At 44.4% G+C, this 9,870-nt stretch overlaps 1 pseudogene; it reads right to left on the bottom strand.

Moving 5' to 3' along the window:
• Nucleotides 1-5,326: 5,326 nt before the first annotated feature.
• Nucleotides 5,327-5,797, bottom strand: LOC129620620 (60S ribosomal protein L23a-like; annotated as a pseudogene).
• Between the last annotated feature and the right edge of the window lie 4,073 nt (nucleotides 5,798-9,870).

Genomic DNA, 9,870 nt, shown 5'->3' with positions numbered 1-9,870 from the left:
GCTTGTGCTCTGATGGCAAAGGCCCAGGAAAAGAACCCCAAGGAAATATGCACTAAAGAAAAGAGGCCTCTCTGCTAAGGCCTCAGGCCAAATGGGCACCTCCTAGGGAGGGGCCCTTCTCCTCCGCCTGCCTTGGGTTGGAAGTAACCCAAAGAGAACCAAAAGCACATGACCCCAAAGAGAAAAAACAGGAGAAAAATCTGTTATGCATATCCAGGAGCTGGGAGTCTCTGCCAAAATTCTGGGTGAATCTACTCCCCAGTCCTTGATTCTGACTCATAGAAGGCTCTGGCTGTGCTGACCACTCCCAGCAGATCTGCCTCCTTCATACCCCACCCCTGTAGCCTTGGCTTTTTTATTATTATTTTTTTAAATTGATGCTATGTATTTATTTTTTCGTTGGCTGCATGGGATCTTGGTTGCAACATGCGGAATCTTCGTTGTCATGCAGGATCCTTCTCTTCGGGGCACAGACTCTCTAGATGTGGCACACAGGCTTAGTTGCTCTGTGGCATGTAGGATCTTAGTTTTCTGACCAGGGATCGAACCCATGTGCCCTGTATTACAAGGCAGATTCTTCACCACTGGACTACCAAGGAAGTCCCCGCCCTGGCTTTCTAGATTATTATTATTTTTTTAATCGCTAAAGAGCTACTGCTGCTGCTGCTGCTAAGTTGTTTCAGTCGTGTCCGACTCTGTGCGACCCCATAGACAGCAGCCCATCAGGCTCCACTGTCCCTGGGATTCTCCAGGCAAGAAGATTGGAGCGGGTTGCCATTTCCTTCTCCAATGCATGAAAGTGAAAAGTGAAAGTGAAGTTGCTCAGTCGTGTCCGACTCTTAGTGACCCCATGGACTGCAGCCTACCAGGCTCCTCCATCTATGGGATTTTCCAGGCAAGAGTACTGGAGTGGGGTGCCATTGCCTTCTCCGAAAGAGCTACTGGTACAGCATAAATAATAAAAACAGAAATGCCAAATTTGGAATGCTCCCCCTCACCTACTTCAATTCCCTTTCCTAGATGTAACCTGGTGAATGTGCATTCTTCTAGATCGTTTACCAATACTGGCACGTGGGAGACTGTGGGGGTGAGCATACAGGATTTTTAAAATATATACATGGAATCATGCTTTATGTAGTTGTCTCCAGCTTGCCTTTATCATTTAACATTAAAGTGTAGACCGTTTTCTGTGTTAGTTAACTTAGAGCTGCCTCGTTCTTTTTCACGGCTGCATGATAACCCATTGTGTGTAACGATAGCATCATTTAACACATTGTGCCATTGGATGCTTTGCCTGCTTCTCATTTTTCTCTGTGATGGCAATGCTGCAGTGAATTGCTTTGGGTCCATGTTGCTGTGCCATCTACTGACTTTGAGTGTTGCCACTGCCAGAAAACTCCTGGCTCCAACTACTCATACCTCAGGGTATCTCTGCTCCTCCGGGACTCATTTAGACCCTGGAGGAGCACCACCAGGCTAGTCCTGACCTCTGCTCTCGCCCTGTTGTTTTGCCGTTGTAGTTGCAGTACACCTTATGGCCGAACTTCCAGAGTGCTGACAATCCCACCACATCAAAGTCAAAGTGTTGGTCATTCAGTTTTGTCCAACTCTTTGCAACCCCATGAACTGTAGCCCACCAGACTCCTCTGTTCATGGAAGTCGCCAGATAAGAATACTGGAGTGGGTTGCCATTCCCTTCTCCAGGGGATCTTCCCAACCCGGGGATTGAACCTGGCTCTGCCGCATTGCAGGTGGATTCTTTACCATCTGAGCCACCAGGGAAGCCCACCACATCATGGAAAGGTGCAAAAAGTACAGCTAGTGTCCCTCTGACTATTGGGAGGGAAAAAGAAGGCCAGCTTCTCCAAATGCAATCAAGCTGGAGGAGGTATCAAAGTGGTTTTTAAGATTTTCACTCTTACTTCCCGAGATGGAGTGAGAGTCCAAAACAGCGGTAATCATCGACATAGGAGACAGAAGCAGCTGAAGTGGTGTGAGAAACTCTCGAAAGCAGCAGAGGGAGCCAGGGTGTGCGCCTGTGTGTGTGTGTGTGTGTGTGTGTGTGTGTGTTGCCCTAGACCAAATGTCCTCGGCCCATGGATGAAGATAGCCAATCCTTGATCTAACATGTTGTTGTACTTTTGTCCTTTAAGATTTTCAAGCCTCCTCATCCTGTTAGAAGCAATAAGGGCTGATGAGAAGCAGGCTGTACTCTGGGAAACAGGAAATCTGGTTTCATTTATGAGTTCATCAGGCCCTGCCGTGGAATTTTGAACAGCTTCAGTTTGCTGCCCTGTGTTTTGTGTTTTGAGACTCTCTTGTCTAGAGGTGCCATCTGCATCTTTGGGATGCCGGGGTTAGATTTCTTGTTTTGTTTTCCCCTGCAAGGTAGTGCTAGTGTTAAAAGTGAGACAGGCAGGGAAGCTTTGCCATTTGGAGATGTTTGCTGTGTTTGACTTACCCTGCTTGCATGTCTCCTTCTTTTTTTACTTTCTGGACACCCAGAATGAACATATGTTTGTAGTAGTGGAGGCTGGGGATGAACTTCCTGTGTGGCAGCCCTCCTGAAATGTATTTTTGCACACACAAACCCAAAGGCAGATGTTGACCTGCTCTCTCAACCCTCCGAGAACTCTCTGGGGAATGGTGATGTGGTCACTGTTGGAGTAGAGCAACAAACAAGTCTGCTTTAGTCAGGGATGAGCCACATTTGAGCAGTAGTAAAGTTGCTCATGGAAAAGTTATTTAACTTTTTATATACAGCTTGGTGAATTTGTGCAAATTGACACACCTGTCCCACTCGATAACTACCACCTAGGCCCAGAAGTAGAACATTATCGGCGCTCCAGTAGACCTGTGTCCCCGTCCCAGTTACTAGTAGTGGTTTAACCACTAACGTGTCCGACTCTTTGCAATCCCATGGACTGTAGCCCGCCAGGCTCCTCTGTCCATGGAATCAAACCCGGGTCTCCTGCATTGCAGGAAGATTCTTTACCATCTGAGCTAACAGGGAAGCCCCAACCTTTCACTATTTTATATTAATTTTGCTGTTTTGCACTTTATATAATTTGTGAAATTTTTTACATTTTGCATAAATTGTGTTCATTTATTCTCGTTACCACATGGAATTCATGATAGAAATATACCGCAGTCTACTTATCCAATTATCATTGGTTGGACTTTGGGTTGGTTTCCCTTCGGGGCCAGTTCACGCTATTCTGCTATAAACAGTATTGCATGTACTTTCGGTGCCTGTGTGCATGCGTTTCTGCTGTATACGTTCCTACAAGTGGAATTGCTGGGTCATGGGGTTTGCATACATTCAGCTTTTAATAGACCTTGGAAACAGCAGTGCTGAGGGTTGGGAATGTATTTTTGATAGGGGACAGAGCACAGGGCTAAGATCAGGCCCCAGGCATCTAGTCCCCTCCCAGGCTTAAATTATATGGAGCCAGAGCAAATCATTCACCCTCTGTGTTTCCTCAGCTGTAAAGTGGAAATAATCAGTACCTGCTCTGTTCCTTGCTGTGGGTGGGAAAGCCCTCTCTGCAAACTCTCAAGTTGCATGAATGGAAGCTGTCATTAACATGGAAGCAGGGGAAGGAGGCTTTTAATTATTAACGAGAACTAAAGAACAACTATACTTATGTGAATTTCCATTTCCAATTAAAAATCCCGAGATTAGATTAACTGCTCTGCTAGGCTGAGTGGTTTTGCCAGAGGGGCCTGTAGTATTATTCTCTCAAACCCAGACACAGAGAGTAACCTCCCAAGCCTGCCTCCTCTGTATCTTACCAGAAGATTCCTTACCTGCTTGGAGGCCCAGTGATTTAGTCGCTAAGTCGTGTCCAACTCTTTGCGACCCCATGGACTGTAGCCCACCAGGCTCCTCTGTTCATTGAATTCTCCAGGCAAGAATACTGGATGGGTTGCCATTTCCTTCTCCAGGGAGTCTTCCCCACGAGGGAGGGGATCGAATCGAATCTGGGTCTCCTGCAGTGCAGGTGGATTCTTTACCAACTAAGTCATGGGGTCTTCCCATTTCTTCCTCTCGGTCCCCAGATGCCTCAACTTCCTCCTTTTCTCTGCATCAGCCTGGATTTTCGTTTAGTGTGGTTCTGCCTAACTGCACCAGGGAAGCCAAAGGACATGTGCATTCTACGTCCTCTTGCTTTATTGAACCTCAAGTTTGAGTGATGACAGGGAGGTGCTTTGGTCTCACAGTGAAACTGAAAGTTTACAGGCATTTATTCTATCAAGGTTGTGCTATGCTAACTCAGGGGCTGTAAAACATAATAATTAATTGGAAGTCATGTCAAAACCTCTTCCGTCCTATTGGTTCCCAAGCAGATAGTCACACAAGTAGGTGGCAGTGCCCTCTTCTGGCCAAAGCCAGACTTGCATGGCTGTGGCTAAGAGGAGACGCTTGTGACTGGGATGTGGGGGCTGGTCATCCACTTGGGAGCAGGCACGTCTCAGGGTTAGTCTTGTGATAGTGGATCACATTTGGGAATCCACCCTCCCTTTCCTCTTCAAAAAGGAAAGATCACAACTATGATAGTTAATTTTATGTGTGGTTAACATTTAAATCGGTACTTTTCTACCCTTAAAATGCGGGTGGGCCTTTATCCTTAAGAGCAAATACTGAGGTTTCCCAAAGAAATTCTGCTTCGTGGCCGCAACAAAGAAACTCTGTGTTTCTAGTCTAAAGACTTTAAATTCAATACTACAACATCAAAACTTTTCCCTGAATTTTCAGCCTGCCCTACGAATTCCAGACTTGTCAGAGCCCACAGTCATGTGAGCCAAATCCTTAAAATAAAACTATGTGTGTGTATGTGTGCACAGTTGACCCTTGAATAATGTGGAGTTTGAAAAGTGAAAGTGTTAGTGGCTCAGTCGTGTCTGATTCTTTGCAACCTCATGCCTGTACCCTCCAGACTCCTCCATCCATGGAATTCTCCAAGCAAAAGTACTGGAGTGGATTGCCATTTTCTTCTCCAAGGGATCGAACCCAGGTCTCCTACACTGCAGTCAGATTGTTTATTGTCTGAGCCACCAGGGAAGATGAAACCATTATTATGTCACTAAAGTAAGTTCAATAAATCTTGGTAATTATTTGAAACAGCAAAATTATTCTTTTAAGTCCTTAATATGAGGCTTCCATAAAATTTAATCTTCATCATACAACTTATCATCAATCAACAGTTGTTTGCCTTCTGACAATGTAGAAGAACTTTCACAAGATTATTTAATTGGTCAAAATCTGTTATTTTGTTTTTAATAGTGAAACTTTTATACTTGGAATTAGCCAGCTGGACTCAGTTTAGATGATCCCAATTTTGCAGGCAACATCCAAAGAACCATAGGAGCCAGTCAAGCACATGCCTTCTCCTCTCCATTAGGCCTCACCAAGGTGTTGACCTTGGTGTTGACACTGATGTCAGTGTCGTAGAGCTTCTTCACATCCTGTTTCATGTGGTGCTTGTTGGCCGGGACATCCACAGTGAACACCAGTGAGCTGCTGTCTTCTGTTTCCTTCACAGCTGATTTGGTGGTGAGGGGGAACTTGATGACATAGTGGTCAAGCTGGTTTCTCCTAGGGGCGCTCTTCCAAGGATATTTGGGCTGTCTCCTGAGCTGCAGTGTTTTGGGCCTTAGGAAGGTGGGTTATGTCCAGATCTTTTTTTTGTGTGGCTGTGGGCACCTTTCAACACTGCTTTCTTAGCCTTCGAAGCCTTTGCTTTGGCTTCGGCTTTGGAGCAGCAGGGGCTTGCTTCCTTGCCCTCAGCACCATCTTCGAGCAGTCAAGATCTGTTTATTTGTTTTTTTTTTTTTTTAATTGGAGGATAATTGCTTTACAATGTTGTGTTGATTTCTGACATACATCAACATGAATCAGCCATAGGTATACATATGTCCCTTACATTTTGAACCTCTCTCCCACCTCCCACCCCTTTCGGTTGTCACAGAGCCCTGAGTTTGAGCTCACTGCATCATATAGCAAATTCCCACCAGCCACTCTCTCAATTCATCCCACCCTCTACTTCACCCACTGTCTCCACAAGTCTGTTCTCTATGTCTGCATCTCTATTCAGTTCAGTTCACTCGCTCAGTCATGTCTGACTCTTTGCAACCCCAGGGACTGCAGCATGCCAGGCTTCCCTGTCCATCACCAACTCCCAGAGCTTGCTCAAACTCATGTCCGTCGGAGTTGGTGATGCCATCCAACCATCTCATCCTCTGTTGTCCCCTTCTCCTCCTGCCTTCAACCTTTCCCAGCATCAAGGTCTTTTCCAGTGGGTCAGTTCTGCACATCCAGTGGCCAAAGTATTGGAGTTTCAGCTTCAGCATCAGTCCTTTCAATGAATATACAGGACTGATTTCCTTTAGGATTGACTGGTTTGATCTCCTTGCAGTACAAAAGCCTCTTAAGAGTCTTCACCAACACCACAGTTCAAAAGCATCCAATTCTCCTGTGCTCAGCTTTCTTTATAGTCCAACTCTCACATCCATACACAACTACTGGAGAAACCATAGCTTTGACTAGATGGACCTTTGTTGGCAAAGTCACGTCTCTGCTTTTTAATATGCTATCTAAGTTGGTCATAGCTTTTCTTCCAAGGAGCAAGCGTCTTTTAATTTCATGGCTGCAGTCACCATCTGCAGCATTTCTATTGCTGCCCTGCAGAGAGGTTCATCAGTACCATTTTTATAGATTCCATATATATTCATTAATGTATATTTGTTTTTCTCTTTCTGATTTACTTCACTCTGTATAACAGTCTGTAGTTCATCCACCTCATTGAAACTGACTCAAATGTGTTCCTTTTTATGGCTGAGTAATGTTCCATTGTATATATGTACACAGCCTCTTTATCCATTCATCTGTCGATGGACATCTAGGTTGCCTCCATGTCCTAGCTATTGTAAATAGTGCTGCCATGAACATTGAGGTACAAGTGTCTTTTCCAATTATGGTTTTCTCAGGGTTTATGCCCAGTTAGTGGGATTGCTGAGTCATATGGTAGTCTTAATTCTAGTTTTTAAGGAATGCCCGTACTGTTCTCCATAGTGGCTGTATCAGTTTACATTCCCACAACAGTGCAAGAGGATTCCCTTTTCTCCACACCCTCTCCAGAATTTGTAGATTTTTTGATGATGGCCATTCTGACTGGTAAGACCTGTTTTTAAAGTTAGCCCAATGGTTATATTTAGGTGGAGGGATTTTGATTTATATATATAATATATATATGTATATATATTGTATATATATTTATATACAATATACATATATGTATATATATTGTGCTTCTTCAGTGATTCATCAGAAGGACCCATGAGACCTAGTAGCAGGTTATACTCACTGAGATTTATAATAGCAAAGGTTCAGAGCAAAAGCATCAGGAGGAAGATATGTATTAATGGGATCCAGAGAGAGTCAACCCAGGCTTCCAATGTCCTTCCTTGTCTGAGGTCACACAGGAGTACTCTTTCTCTCACTGTTGACTATGGACTCATCTGTGAACTGTCTTTGCCACTAGAAGCCTTATGAGTCTCAGAGTCCAAAGTTTTTATGGGAGCTGGTCACATAGGTATATCCTGTTATGCAACCAACCATGACAAGGCAAACTCAGGACCCTAACAATGAAACCAGGTGCAGACCGCCGATTTTTATGTTTGTGCAAAGCAACCTGACAAGCAGGTAATGATATGGTCCATTGCTCCAGGTGTATATAACACACCCATCAATCACTAACAGAAAGAACACTCTAAGGCCACATTCCCAGTGGTTGGGTAAGGGTTAATCACGGGTCCCTTGAATACAGGTAGTGAGTAGGCAACCAGACCTGCTGAGTTAACTCTTTCCTCACAGTCTGAATTTCCTTAAATGTCTATGATTAACCTCTATTATTTAATCAGAAAAGTAACTATTAATATAAAGGCATCCATAGTTACTGATTTTCCTTTTTAGGCATTTAATCATGCTGCTTTGTGATCTCAGTACCTTTCCCTGTAGTCAGCAGAGCTGCTGAGAGCAGTAAAGTCACCCTACTAGACACTTCCTGGATGGCCAGCAGAGCCTTCATACTCTGGGAAAACCATAATAACAGGCTGGGACAGAGCACAGGAGACCTCGAGGGAACCACAGCAATACCTAGTTCAACTTCCCCACCTTAGAGATGAGGCAGTGGGAATACTAAGCAGTGAAAGGATTCACCCAAGGTTCTAATCTTAGGTCTTTCAATTAAAAACCTATCTTCATATTCCTGAAATGGGAAAAGGCCATGTTTGATCAGTTGCTTCCGATTAACTTGGGCAGAACTGAAGGAGCCCTGCCTGAACTAAGTGTGTATGGTCCAGTCTCCTTTGGTCTACATAGAGGCTTCCCATCCCTTCCCACCAGCCCCTCCCTTCTCCAGTGGCCCTACAGAAGCACCAGGACTCTGTATCTAGAACCTTGCCCATGTTATTGGGCCGGTGGTCTGGCTTGGAACCTTGGAAGAGCTTAGTTTCAGCTTTGCTAAAATTTCTCTTTCTTTCCCCGTCAGTGACTCTGTTGTAGTTGGGAGATGGTATCTGTGGTGGCATCTGTCTCTCTGTGAGTGCATGCTTAGTCACTCAGTCACGTCCAACTCTGACCTCATGGACTATAGCCTGCCAGGCTCCTCTATCCATGGAATACTCCAGGTAGGAATACTGGAGTGGGTTGCCATTTCCTCCTCCAGGGGAATCTTTCCAACCCAGGGATTGAACCTGCGTCTCCTGCATTGGCAGGTGGATTCTTTACCAGTGAGCCACCTGGGAAGCCCATCTGCCTCACCACTGGGCTGCAAATTCCTTGAAGGCCTCTTGGAATCATGGTATCCAGAGGGTATGATTGTAGGTAGTGAAGTCAAGTGGAGAAAGCAATGACACTCCACTCCAGTACTCTTGTCTGGAAAATCCCATGGACGGGGGAGCCTGGTGAGCTGGCGTCTATGGGGTCGCACAGAGTTGGACATGACTGAAGCGACTTAGCAGCAGCAGCAGCAGCAGTGAAGTCAAGGGTTTGAGTTCTGACTTAGCATCTCACTGGTTTATGTAATCTGAGTTACTTAATGGAAATAATACTGCCTCCCTTATAAAGTTACTGGGAACTAGTAACTTAATTAGCATAATGTTTACCGTTCTAAAATGTTCAATGAAAAGTGAAAGTGAAATTGCTCAGTCGTGTCTGACTCTTTGTGACCCCATGGACTATAGCCCACCAGGTTCGTCCGTCCATGGGATTTTCCAGGCAAGAATACTGGAGTGGATTGCCCTTTCCTTCTCCAGGAGATCTTCCCAACCTAGGGATTGACCTGGGTCTCCCACACTGTAGGCAGATGCTTTACCGTCTGAGCCACCAGGGAAGTCCAAAATGTTCAATAAATGTTGGCTATTATTTTTTTAATAGGTATTACATTTATATTGGCTAACTCTATTCTCTGATCTTTTTAAACAGCTTTATTGAAGTAATTAAGAGGTAACATACACTGTATATATTTAAAGTATATAATCTTATAAGTTTTAACATGTACACATCTATGAAACCATAATCAAGTTAATGAATAATACATCCATAATCTCCCAGAGTTTCCTTATATCTTTTTTTAATTTAAAATACTTTATTGCTAAAAAATGCTAACTTTCATCTGAGCCTTCAACAAATTGTCATCTTGCTGGTGGAAGGTCTTTACTTATATCTTTTTGTAATCCATTTATTTGTCCTCAGGCAATCACTATTCTCTTTCTCTATGGATTAGCTTCCATTCCTTCAGTTCAGTTCAGTTCAGTCGCTCAGTCGTGTCCGACTCTTTGAGACCCCATGAATCGCAGCAAGCCAGG

This window comes from Bubalus kerabau, chromosome 10 (assembly GCF_029407905.1).
Source record: "Bubalus kerabau isolate K-KA32 ecotype Philippines breed swamp buffalo chromosome 10, PCC_UOA_SB_1v2, whole genome shotgun sequence".
NCBI classification, from domain to species: Eukaryota; Metazoa; Chordata; class Mammalia; order Artiodactyla; family Bovidae; genus Bubalus; species Bubalus kerabau.
The sequence above is the reverse complement of the archived record's forward strand: the minus strand, read 5'-3'. Positions and strand labels throughout refer to the sequence as shown.